Source organism: Hirundo rustica, chromosome 1 (assembly GCF_015227805.2).
Source record: "Hirundo rustica isolate bHirRus1 chromosome 1, bHirRus1.pri.v3, whole genome shotgun sequence".
Taxonomy (NCBI): Eukaryota; Metazoa; Chordata; class Aves; order Passeriformes; family Hirundinidae; genus Hirundo; species Hirundo rustica.
In genome coordinates this window covers 18,176,858-18,187,436 of record NC_053450.1, presented here as the reverse complement: position 1 = coordinate 18,187,436, position 10,579 = coordinate 18,176,858, and positions in this window count along the sequence as shown.

Below are 10,579 nucleotides of genomic sequence, written 5' to 3'. Positions count from 1 at the left end.
CCCTCATCCATCGTTTACCATGGATGTAATTTTTTTTCTTAATTAAAGGAGTATATCTGTCATTAGCTAGTACTAAGGTAGTTGATGAATCTAGATGAATCAAACATCTTAAAGTAGGCAAATCTGACCAAAAAAAAAAATTCATTATTTTAATACCATATATGTATGCAGTAACCAGCATGAGATACATCTACACTCTGTTCCAAATATTTTTGTTTTCATAGGAGAAAGATCGAGGTAGAGATCAAGATTACACAGTGTAATATAGTGTGGTCACAGCCCTTGAGCTCAGGAGAGCAGACTTTGGCCTCTTCAGGGATCTGCTTGGAGAAATATCATGTGATACTCTCCTGGAGAGAAGAGCAGTCCAGGAGAGCTGGTTGATTTTTGGGGATCGCCTCTTCCAAGCTCAAGGATAGATCAGCCTCATGTGCAGGAAATCAAGCAAAGGCAGTTTGCTGCATGGATGAACAAGAACATCCTGACAAAATGCAAGTATAAAGGGAAATAATAGAGGATGTGAAACAGGAGGAGCATAAAATCAGTCTGAGCATGCAGAGATGGGCAATACTTCTAGAGTTAAATCTGGTAAGCTATGCAAAGAGCAGGGAGAAGGGCTTCTACCAATATATCGGTAGCAAAATGAAGATATGATTAGGAGAAACATAGACCCACTTCTGAATGGAATAGGGGTCCTGGTAACAAAGGGTGTGGGATCAACATGCCTAATCCCTTAGATGCCTTGGACTACACTGGTAAGGCCAGCCTTCAAGAATCCAGGCCCCTGAGGCATATGGGAAAGTGTGGAGCAAGGAAAACTTACCCATGGAGGAGGACCAGATTAAGCAACATTTGATCAAATGGCATATCCATGGGATGTGAGGGGATGCACCAATAGATGGAACTGGGGAAGGTCCCTGAGAACCAGAGGAAGTACGTGTCACCCCTGGAAGAAAGTAAACATCACTCCTCTCTTAAAGAACAGTGAGAAGGTATATCTGGGGACTTAGAGCTTACTCAGACTTACCTCAATTACTGAGAAGGTGATGAAGGAAATAAACCCCGTAACTGCTGCCAAACATTTTAAGGACATAAAGAGAAGAAGTTAACATGGCTTTATGAAGTGAAAATCATGCATGACCAACCTGACACCTTTCCATGAGGAGTGGTTCTATGGACAAGAGAATAGCAATGGGTGTTTTTTGTCTTGACTTTAGTTAGCGTGATAAGCTTGTTGAACATGAGTCTGTAACGTGCTTTTGTACCAAAGGATGTCAACAGCACCATGTTCTGCCTCAGAAAAAGAATCAACAACAGATTGCCAGAGGTGATTGTGCCCCTCTACCCAGCACTCATGAGGCAGGTCCTGAGCACTGGTCTTCCCTGCAAAGGAGCAAAGGAACATACAGGTTTGGGTCCAGTGAAAGGACATTTATAGGAATATAAACATGTGGCTTTGGGGATTGTCCTGTGTAGGCCAGGGGTTGAACTCGATATCCTTTTGTATCCCTTCCAGCTGAGGATATTCTATGATCCTATGACTAAGGGACTGAAGCATCTGTCGTACAAGGAGAGGCTGGGAGCTTGTGCTGTTTAGCCTGTAAAAGAGAAAGTTCAGAAGGATCTTGTAAATATAAGTAAATATCCAATGAGAGGGAATAAAAATGCCATAGCCAAAATCTTGAGTGGTGTGTAGTGAAAGAACAAGAAGCAGGAACAAATAGAAATAAAGAAATTCCTTTAAGGTAGGTTGGGGGGGTGGGGTATGTTTGCTTGTTTGTTTGTTTTATTGTAAATATGCTTGAACACTTTTAGGAACCTGTTCCAATAGAGATATTGTAGATTCTTAATGTTTGGAAGTAATCAAAACCTGGCTGGACACAGTCCTGAGCACTCTGGTCTAGCTGACATGCTTTAAGCAAGTGGTTGTATCAGAGGACCTCCAGAGATCCTTTCCAACCTCAACTATTCCTTGGTTCTGTGATTCTGTGTATAAGTCTATGTCCCTGCTTTTGCAAACAACCATTTTAAACCTTTCAGTCCATTTTAATCTTGGAAATGTAAAAGATTTCTAATACTCTCACAAAACTAAAAATTCATGGCCAGCTGAGAGTAACTAGTGAGAAAATAGGTAGAACTGTGATGTAGGCATTCTCACAGCACTTCTAACTGGGATATTATGCTTCTCTTTTTAAAATACATATCTGGCAAATGTGAGATCCTGGATATCCTGGAATCCATATAAGCAATATTTCTTTAGGAACACATGATGGCAACTTATGTTAAACCCTCATAGATGAACTAAAAACAGTTAAAGAAAGGAAACTATGCTATATTTAATTTATATTTTATTTTTGCAAACATATTGCTTTTAGCTGCAGGGCTTTCTTTCCCACAATGTAGACCAGGCAGTAAAATATTAAGTGGCAAAATAAACTCAAGATAGAATTGATTCAGGATCTCCTTAAATCTAATCTTTAATGAAATTTAAAAATGGCATATTAAGTATCGTATTTCTTAACATTAAACCAGATTATCTTGCAAAAACTGTTCAGCTCAATTCAGTCAGAATAGAATAGAATAGAATAGAATAGAATAGAATAGAATAGAATAGACTATTTCAGCTGGAAGAGACCTACAACAATCTTCAAGTCTTAATGTCTGTATTTTTTTGGAAAAATAATTAAATCTATGTACTGATCTGACAACTTTTTCGATTAAAAGAATACACAGTCTCCACAAAATAAGTATTATAATGTAGGAGGATATATGCCCCCATTCACACATACAAAACAAAAAATGCTTCAATAGAGAAATATTGCTCAAGGAAGATTTCTTAGGTTTTTCTGCAGGGGTATAAAAATGTTAACCACACAGAGTATGAAAAATTTCCTCACGTGAAATATAAATCCTTTCAGGATTACATTCTGCCTTTGTAAAGGACCACATGTAGATACAACTTCTAGGGACTCAGAGTGTAGATCAGGCACTTAGGGACATGGTTTAATGGTGGACTTGGCAGTGTTAGGTCTATGGTTGGACTCAATGTTTTATGATTTAAACTCAATAGCTTTATGATTTATATTTTCTTATAGCTGTGTACTGTCAGCTATTTATCATCAGTTTTGTAGGAGTATTTGCTCATACATTTTACATTATTCAACTAAGAATGGAAATATAATTTAGAAACAAGGTTCAACATCTAACATATTACATTTTGATTAACTTAGGTGGGGTGCAGAGGTACACTTGTAAATGTGTACTGTGGGGAACCTGCAGCAGACGTCTTGTCATTTTCATGTTTCTGTTATGCTGCTACGTTTGGAAAGCAAGGGTTTGTAGAACAGGGAGCTAGAGTTTCCGGATGATAATTATTTTTCTTCTGATGTGAAGTATTTCACATTTCATGAAAAATTATGTACCTGCATATGCTGCCTTAAACTACTGTAAAGGCCCATTTCCCCCAGCCTGCAGAAGCACAAAATTGCAGGACTGCTTTCCTCTGTGACTGATAAGATGGAGAGATGTGAAAAGTTTAAAAAGCTTTTTGCATCACCCACATAAAGCAAATGCAAGGGTGTCCTAAGGGGTGGAAAATCTGTGCTACTCTTGGGAGATGTGCACAACAGGACAGCCCAGCATACTGCGGGAATGCTCCTGCGGTGGCGGGGAAGGGCCGGGAGCAGCAGCTGGTGTGCTGCAGAACCAAGAGCAGCAGCTGGAGTAACTGCAGAACCAGCAGCAGCAGCAGCACAGAACCACCAGCACCAGCAGCAGCCGCAGCACAGAACCAGCAGCAGCAGCACAGAACCAGGAGCAGCACCAGGAGCAGCAGCAGCACAGAACCACCATCAGCAGCACAGAACCATCAGCAGCACAGAACCACCAGCAGCAGCACAGGACCAGCAGCAGCAGCACAGAACCACCAGCAGCAGCACAGGACCAGCAGCAGCAGCACAGAACCAGCAGCAGCAGCACAGAACCACCAGCAGCAGCACAGAACCACCAGCAGCAGCACAGGACCAGCAGCAGCAGCACAGAACCAGCAGCAGCAGCACAGAACCACCAGCAGCAGCACAGAACCAGGAGCAGCACCAGGAGCAGCCGCAGCACAGAACCACCAGCACCAGCAGCAGCCGCAGCACAGAACCAGCAGCAGCACAGAAGCAGGAGCAGCACCAGGAGCAGCAGCAGCACAGAACCACCATCAGCAGCACAGAACCAGCAGCAGCAGCACAGGAGCAGCAGCAGCAGCAGGTCCCGGCTCTCCCGTGGCCTCGGGGCGGCACTCGCGCTCCGCCGCCGTGCGCTCCCGAGATTTGCATCTCTGTAATTCCCAGCCTGCAGGGCCATTTCCCATCAAAAACTAGTCCTGTTTTCGAATCCGCATGTTTCTTAGAACTATCCCCTGAAAGCTATTGGAAAACAAAAGAGCCGCGCAATATCTGTGAAGCAAGTAACTCTTATGCTTGGCTCTGGCCGAGATGGAAGTGCCAAGAGAACAGCTTCCCGTAGTAACCAAGAATTTCTAATTCTGCATAAGAATATTAAAATAAACATACATGCACACACACATATTACCCTTGAGACTTTGTTCAGAGATTAATCTGAAGGGTCAGTCTGTTTTTTATTAAAAATGCTCTTACTCTAATCCATAGGGGTGGGGATGGGGGGGAAATTAGCACATTATTATGCATTTTAGTTTCTTGGAAAAAAATCCTTAGATAAGGTTTCCTGGAGATATATATATATAGATATATATATATAGATATAATTTTTTTTTTTTTTGCATGTATGTATTGTATTCCTGCAAAACCCACAAATCGGGTAAGATTTCTTCGAGAATTTTTCTGGATTTAACAGATGTGACTTTCTTCTGTGTCAAAGTGGTTTTGTAAACAAGACACTGTTTTTTCACTAAAAGCTATGACAGAAAAATCACTCATCTCTATTTAAGATGCAGACATTTTTTCTTAAATCAAAGAATACTTGATTTGCCAGGTTATTTTAATATGAGGAAAGTAGAAATTGTGCTTTATTTTGGGCATAAACTGAATCTGAATTCACAAAAATTCTGAAGTCCAAACTGCCTTTGGCACATGCAACTGATCTTTACCGTATTTTTATAATGTGATGAACAAGGAAAAAAGTGGTCTTTCCTCATTATTACTTGCAGAGGAAGGCCTTCTTTTAATATGAATTTAGACAAAATGAAGTACTTAAAATTCTTTATTAATAGATAGATTTTCATATAAAATATCAAACAGTCTTGCTGCCTTCAGAGGATGCCTTTTATCCACATATTTTCATGTGATTACTCTCAAAGGAAGCAGTGGTCAATTTTGACCAACAGCCTTATTTTTAAAAAATGTTGATATTTATCTTGTTCCTTTGAGAAGACCTTTTGAAGTTTTGTGTGATGTGGGTTCTCAGTGAAAAATAATCTATTAAACTTCTAATGCAAAACTGTTAAACCGTTAGCAAGAAGTCACACCTGGACATGGTATCTGTTATATAAAAATGTTCTATTCTACCCTGCTGAACAGTGACAGGCTGTTTGATGATTACAGATGAGATGAAGACTCCTTTTGACTAGGCATGAAAGACTAGCACTAATCTTCCTCCAGAGTGCTGAGAGTCCTGATGTCTTCCTGTGGAAAATAACAGCAAATCAGTGTAGTGAAGCTGGATGGCAGCTGATCCAAGAAAGTGTATAATGATGCATTTAGAAAAGCAGGTCTGGTAACTGAAAATTAACTGGACAGGACTACATCTAATAGTAGGGCATCTCAAAAGCAACTCAGAGCTGGCATTAGAACTCAAGGCTTCACAAACCACGGACAGGAACCTTTAGGCAACCTTGATGATATCCCAGGATAAGAAAGGTTGGTAAGCTATGTCCCTCAGCTGTGGCCTTCCCCACAAGACTAGACGCTGCCAAAGGTAAAGGAAGAGTCTTGACTCTCTGGCTTGGTGGATAGTTCTGCTTTTATTCTTATGTCCTGCTCAGCCTTGAGACCCCATCCGATGGACAGCCGATGCCAGAGAGTGCTGGCCCCTCCCCTGCCGTGGTTTTTTTCCCCCAGGGGGCAGGGCCAGAGGCGAGACCCCAGAGGCACCACCCAATCAGGGATAAAACAGGATTAGGTTACATCTCAGTGAGGGGGATGGGCACTGCTGGGCGGGGACAGATAGAAAAGAACATTACAAATATAAACCCAATTAATGCACCACAACACTCAGCAAGCTCCCGTGAAGTGCAAGTCCATGAATCACAGTGTGCAGCAGAAAGTTAATCATTGTATCTTCATTAATGTGTAGATGATAATATTATTAAAATTTAATACTTTTCTAATTAAGAGATTTGTATGACAGATGAATGCAGCAGTATTTTTTCCTAAGACTTGAGACTAAGGAAGAAGAAATGCCTAACAACCAAAAATATGCTAAGGATTCTTATTCCTACCTGAACAAAAATTACTGCGAGGAACATACTGAATGGGAATCTGCTTGTTCAAACTGAAAAATAATAGTAAAATACTGAGCTTTTCAAACAGCTATTTCAGAAATAGAATTCTATTGCATTAATAATAACTGGCATATTACTCTTGAAACAAAAGAGTGACAATTAAAAACATGCTAAAAAATTAAAATCAGGAGAACAGAGGCACAGTCAGAAAAAGGGGTATTCAGGAAATCCCAGGAGGTGATGTGCCCAATAGTCCCTATCTCCATCTCTTGAAGGCAGTAAGAGAGAATGTCATGGAAAAGACTGTTATTAAAAAGGAATAATTTCCACCCTTCTTGAAGGCAATGTTTGACATCTGTAACAGAAGGGGCTCCAACACAGCTCTTTGCTGTTGCTCTATCTGCATCATGCCCCTCTCCAATAACATGCCCCGCAGAAGTCTCTAAACAGTCCACGGCCTTCTGCAGGGATAGAGATGAAGCTTTCTCAGTTTTCTTTGAGCACTTGCCAGACTTTCTTTGGGTAAGAACTCTCTTCTTCATATGGGCTGTAGTTCTGTAGTTTCTAAGGGAAATGATGATGGTAAGCTGAAGAACATGCTGGGCATAGTTTTCATGTTAACAAGGATGAAAATGTTTCTGCTCAGAGTTTTGGAATGTTGTTGCCCTCTTTCTCCTCTGGGGTGGCTTTTTTTTTCACAAGTGTCTTATTCAAATGTGTCTGGACAGACTAGAAAGAAATGAAGTGCTGCTATTCTCTTGGCAATACTTGTTACAGACGTGGAGGGCAAACAAGAGTCAGTCAAGCCCTCTGAGTGCTATGTTGTCTTCCAGTTTACATAACAAAGCAAAACATCTCTTTTTTTCATTATTTCTGTTCAGTTTTAAGATACAGAGAAATCTGCATAAAGTTTAATGCAGATTTTACCATTCACATTGCAGAACACTGTTCAACAAAACACTCCATACTTCCTCAAAGCTTTATACAATTTGAGCCATCTCTGGCTTGATTTAAATATTTACCTCTTGATTGTTCAGTTTTATTTAATATTACATTTATTAATGCATCTTTGAGCTAATACATCTTTCCTATTGTTTTAATTAAAGTCTTGGTATCTTCCACTATTAAAAACATTTTTGTTGTTCAATGTCTGAATATTTCCACTCATTTTGTGCAGAGAGCCTGTATTGAAGAACAGGGGTAGGAGAATTTTTTGACCAGATAGCAACTCAGGGAAAATGCAGGAGAGCAAGAGCCACAAACCATGACTGAAGATTTTGTGCAGAAACTGAAGATTTTGAAAATGTTAAATTCTTCACATTTGACAGCTGCTGAACATGTAGCATTAATCTTAAGTACAGATCACAGCTTTTCTAAGTATTGCAGCAGACAGCTGATATCCAGAAGAGATTTGTGTCTCGTGCAAAAATGAAGAGAACAGGGCACTTTCAGAGTGGCCAAACTCCTCCTTCACAGTGTGCACAGCAGTGATGCTCAAACTGCAGTCTCTTTACATGGGCCTGGTTGCTTTGGTAAGTCTTGACCTTCCCAGATCTCCAGATCTCATGGATGAGAGAGTTAGAGGTTCAGCTGTGTAAAGTATACTGTCTGTGACACTTCAATGACATCTTCCTCACAGACATGGATGGATGAACCCCCATTTATTGTTGTCTGGGCAGACAGCAACACGACCAGAGCTTTTGGCTTTTTCTTATGAAGGTATTTCTGCCATTGACCCTTTCATTTGTTTTGGCCTTGGGGACAAATTCCTTTCTCTTTTTAAGTTCATGACAAAAAGGTGTTATATAGATATGGCATTCTCTGACAATTCTCCAGCTGGAGCTGACAGTGTATCTCTCCCTCAGAGGCCCAGGATCTCCAGAGAGCACCCAAAAGAAGCAGCAGAAAACAGCAGATTGGCTGCACCACTAGTTGTGTGATGTTACTATTGTTACTATTTCCTATCACCAAGAAGAGAAATTCCTCTCTTATCTCTATTTTTTAATCAGAATAATCTCATCTAGTCAAAGTGTTCCATATACAGATGTCTAGCGAGCAAGAAGAGTGCTAGAGAACTGTGCATGGCACACAGGCACATCAGTCTTTAAATCTTTAGCCCTCCCCCACTTTTTTTTTTTTTTTTTTTTTTTTTTTTTTTTTTTCAAAATCTGACCCACAGAATTGAGGAAGAAAGTCAAACATTAAAATCTTCTTGGTGGGAAAACCACTTTCCCTCATACATTTCCCTCTACCAACACACTCTCTGACTGCTTTCCAGCACAGCCTGGTGGATAGAACTCCAGCTCTGTGCAAACACAGTTCCTCACAGAACACCGTGGACCCGAGTGATGGTTCTCGAGAAGATGATTAACACTGCACTACCACACAGCTGTGACAGGTTAAAGAAATTCCTACTTGTTGGGCCAGCAAACCTGCAGCATCGCTTCATGTCTTCAAGCACTGTCCTGTGGCCTGCAGGAGCCGTGGTTTGCACTGGCTTTGCTAAGGTATGTGCCTCAAGGACAGTGTGTTCAGCCAAGGCACCCTTAAAAACAGGCTTATGGCTAAATGGATTTGAATTGATTCTTACCAGAGACAGAAGGGTATCATCAGAGATCCTGTAACACGGGAGCATTTAAAAACTCCAATTTTTGTGAAATGAAGCATCTGTTTCTGTTCTAGGTTGCCCTTAAACTCTGCAAAAAACATTACTAGCTACCAGTTGACACAATTTTTGAGGTAGAGAAAAGGAAACAGTGAATAAGTTCCTTATTAAAAGTAGTTTAATTAGTATCTTTTTTGAATGCTTTTTTTGCATTTCTAATCAAAGATTGGAATTCACTGGTTTCTGCAACACTCTTGCCAAATGCATCCTTTTAGGCAATAAATGACCTGGAAATATTTGCACACAAATTCAGATAAAATTTCAAGGAAGCAAAGAATGAAAATAAATGTTAAGCTTCCAAAAAAAATCAACACAGACAATTTCCTTTACTGCCTCCTTATAAAGGTAGCTTTATGGTTTGGTTTTTTTCAGATTGGGAAAGAAAGGCGCGGGGGGGGGGAAGTTGCCTTGTCTAAAGTCCTAATCTGTTCAGGACTTTTTTTATTACTTCTCTAATCTGAGTGTTGTCAGCAGTTCCCTGAGCTTGCCACTATTTGTCATGTCAAGCATCTGAGGGTATGGAGATTTTCAAAATTAAAACTGCAGCTGTGCTCATTTGAAATATGACTAAAATAGTCTAAAACAGTCTGCCACTACTCTCTATAGCATCATATGTTAGCTCAACATGCCTTTTTTCTACTGCTACAAACTTTTTGAGATATATATATATATATATGCTTCTTTTATCCTAAGTAAGCGATCATGCACATCAGGACCAGTCCTGAAACTCTCCCAGGCTGGCACAACTCCACAAGCCAGCGGTTTATGAATCACTTTTCATCTGATGGGTGCTAATTTTTCTTTCTAGGCTGCCTTCAGCATTTCCCATGGGAACTCAACAAATTTGAAAAACAGCTTTCAGGAATATTGCAAAACAAACACATACAGAAAAAAGAATTTTGCCTGCAAAATTGGGACCTCAGGCCTAACAACTCTACCAGTCTGTTTTAACCTGTGTGATTGTGGGCAAAGTACAGATTTGGGGATTTTTGCTGGAGTGCCAATGAACACAAATCTCTGCTTACCAAGCCTGTGTTGAGAAAAAGAACGCACACACAAAAAGAAAACTTCATAAAAAACCTTACCCCACTCTGTTCCCAGTCTGTATTTTCCTTCCTTCTGCTCTGAATTATATTTAATCCATCAAGATCCATCGAGTGAGATGATGTGCCTCAGTCCTTTACAGGTACTTGCACCAATCTGAGCTGCTCACAAGATCCAGAGTTCCATACGCCTTTCAGCATGGAATATCTCCTGCTCCAGGAGTGCATATCTGGTCCCCAGGAGCTGCTGTTGTCCTTCTAAAATATTTTTGAATGGCAGCACCTGATCAAAACTTTAACCACCTTCTGGGTTAAACTAAAGTTTTGATCACGGATGGGTTTTCCCACTGTTGACAACACTTCTTTCAGAGTCAGCTGGAAGAAGCTGTGAACATCACAGTG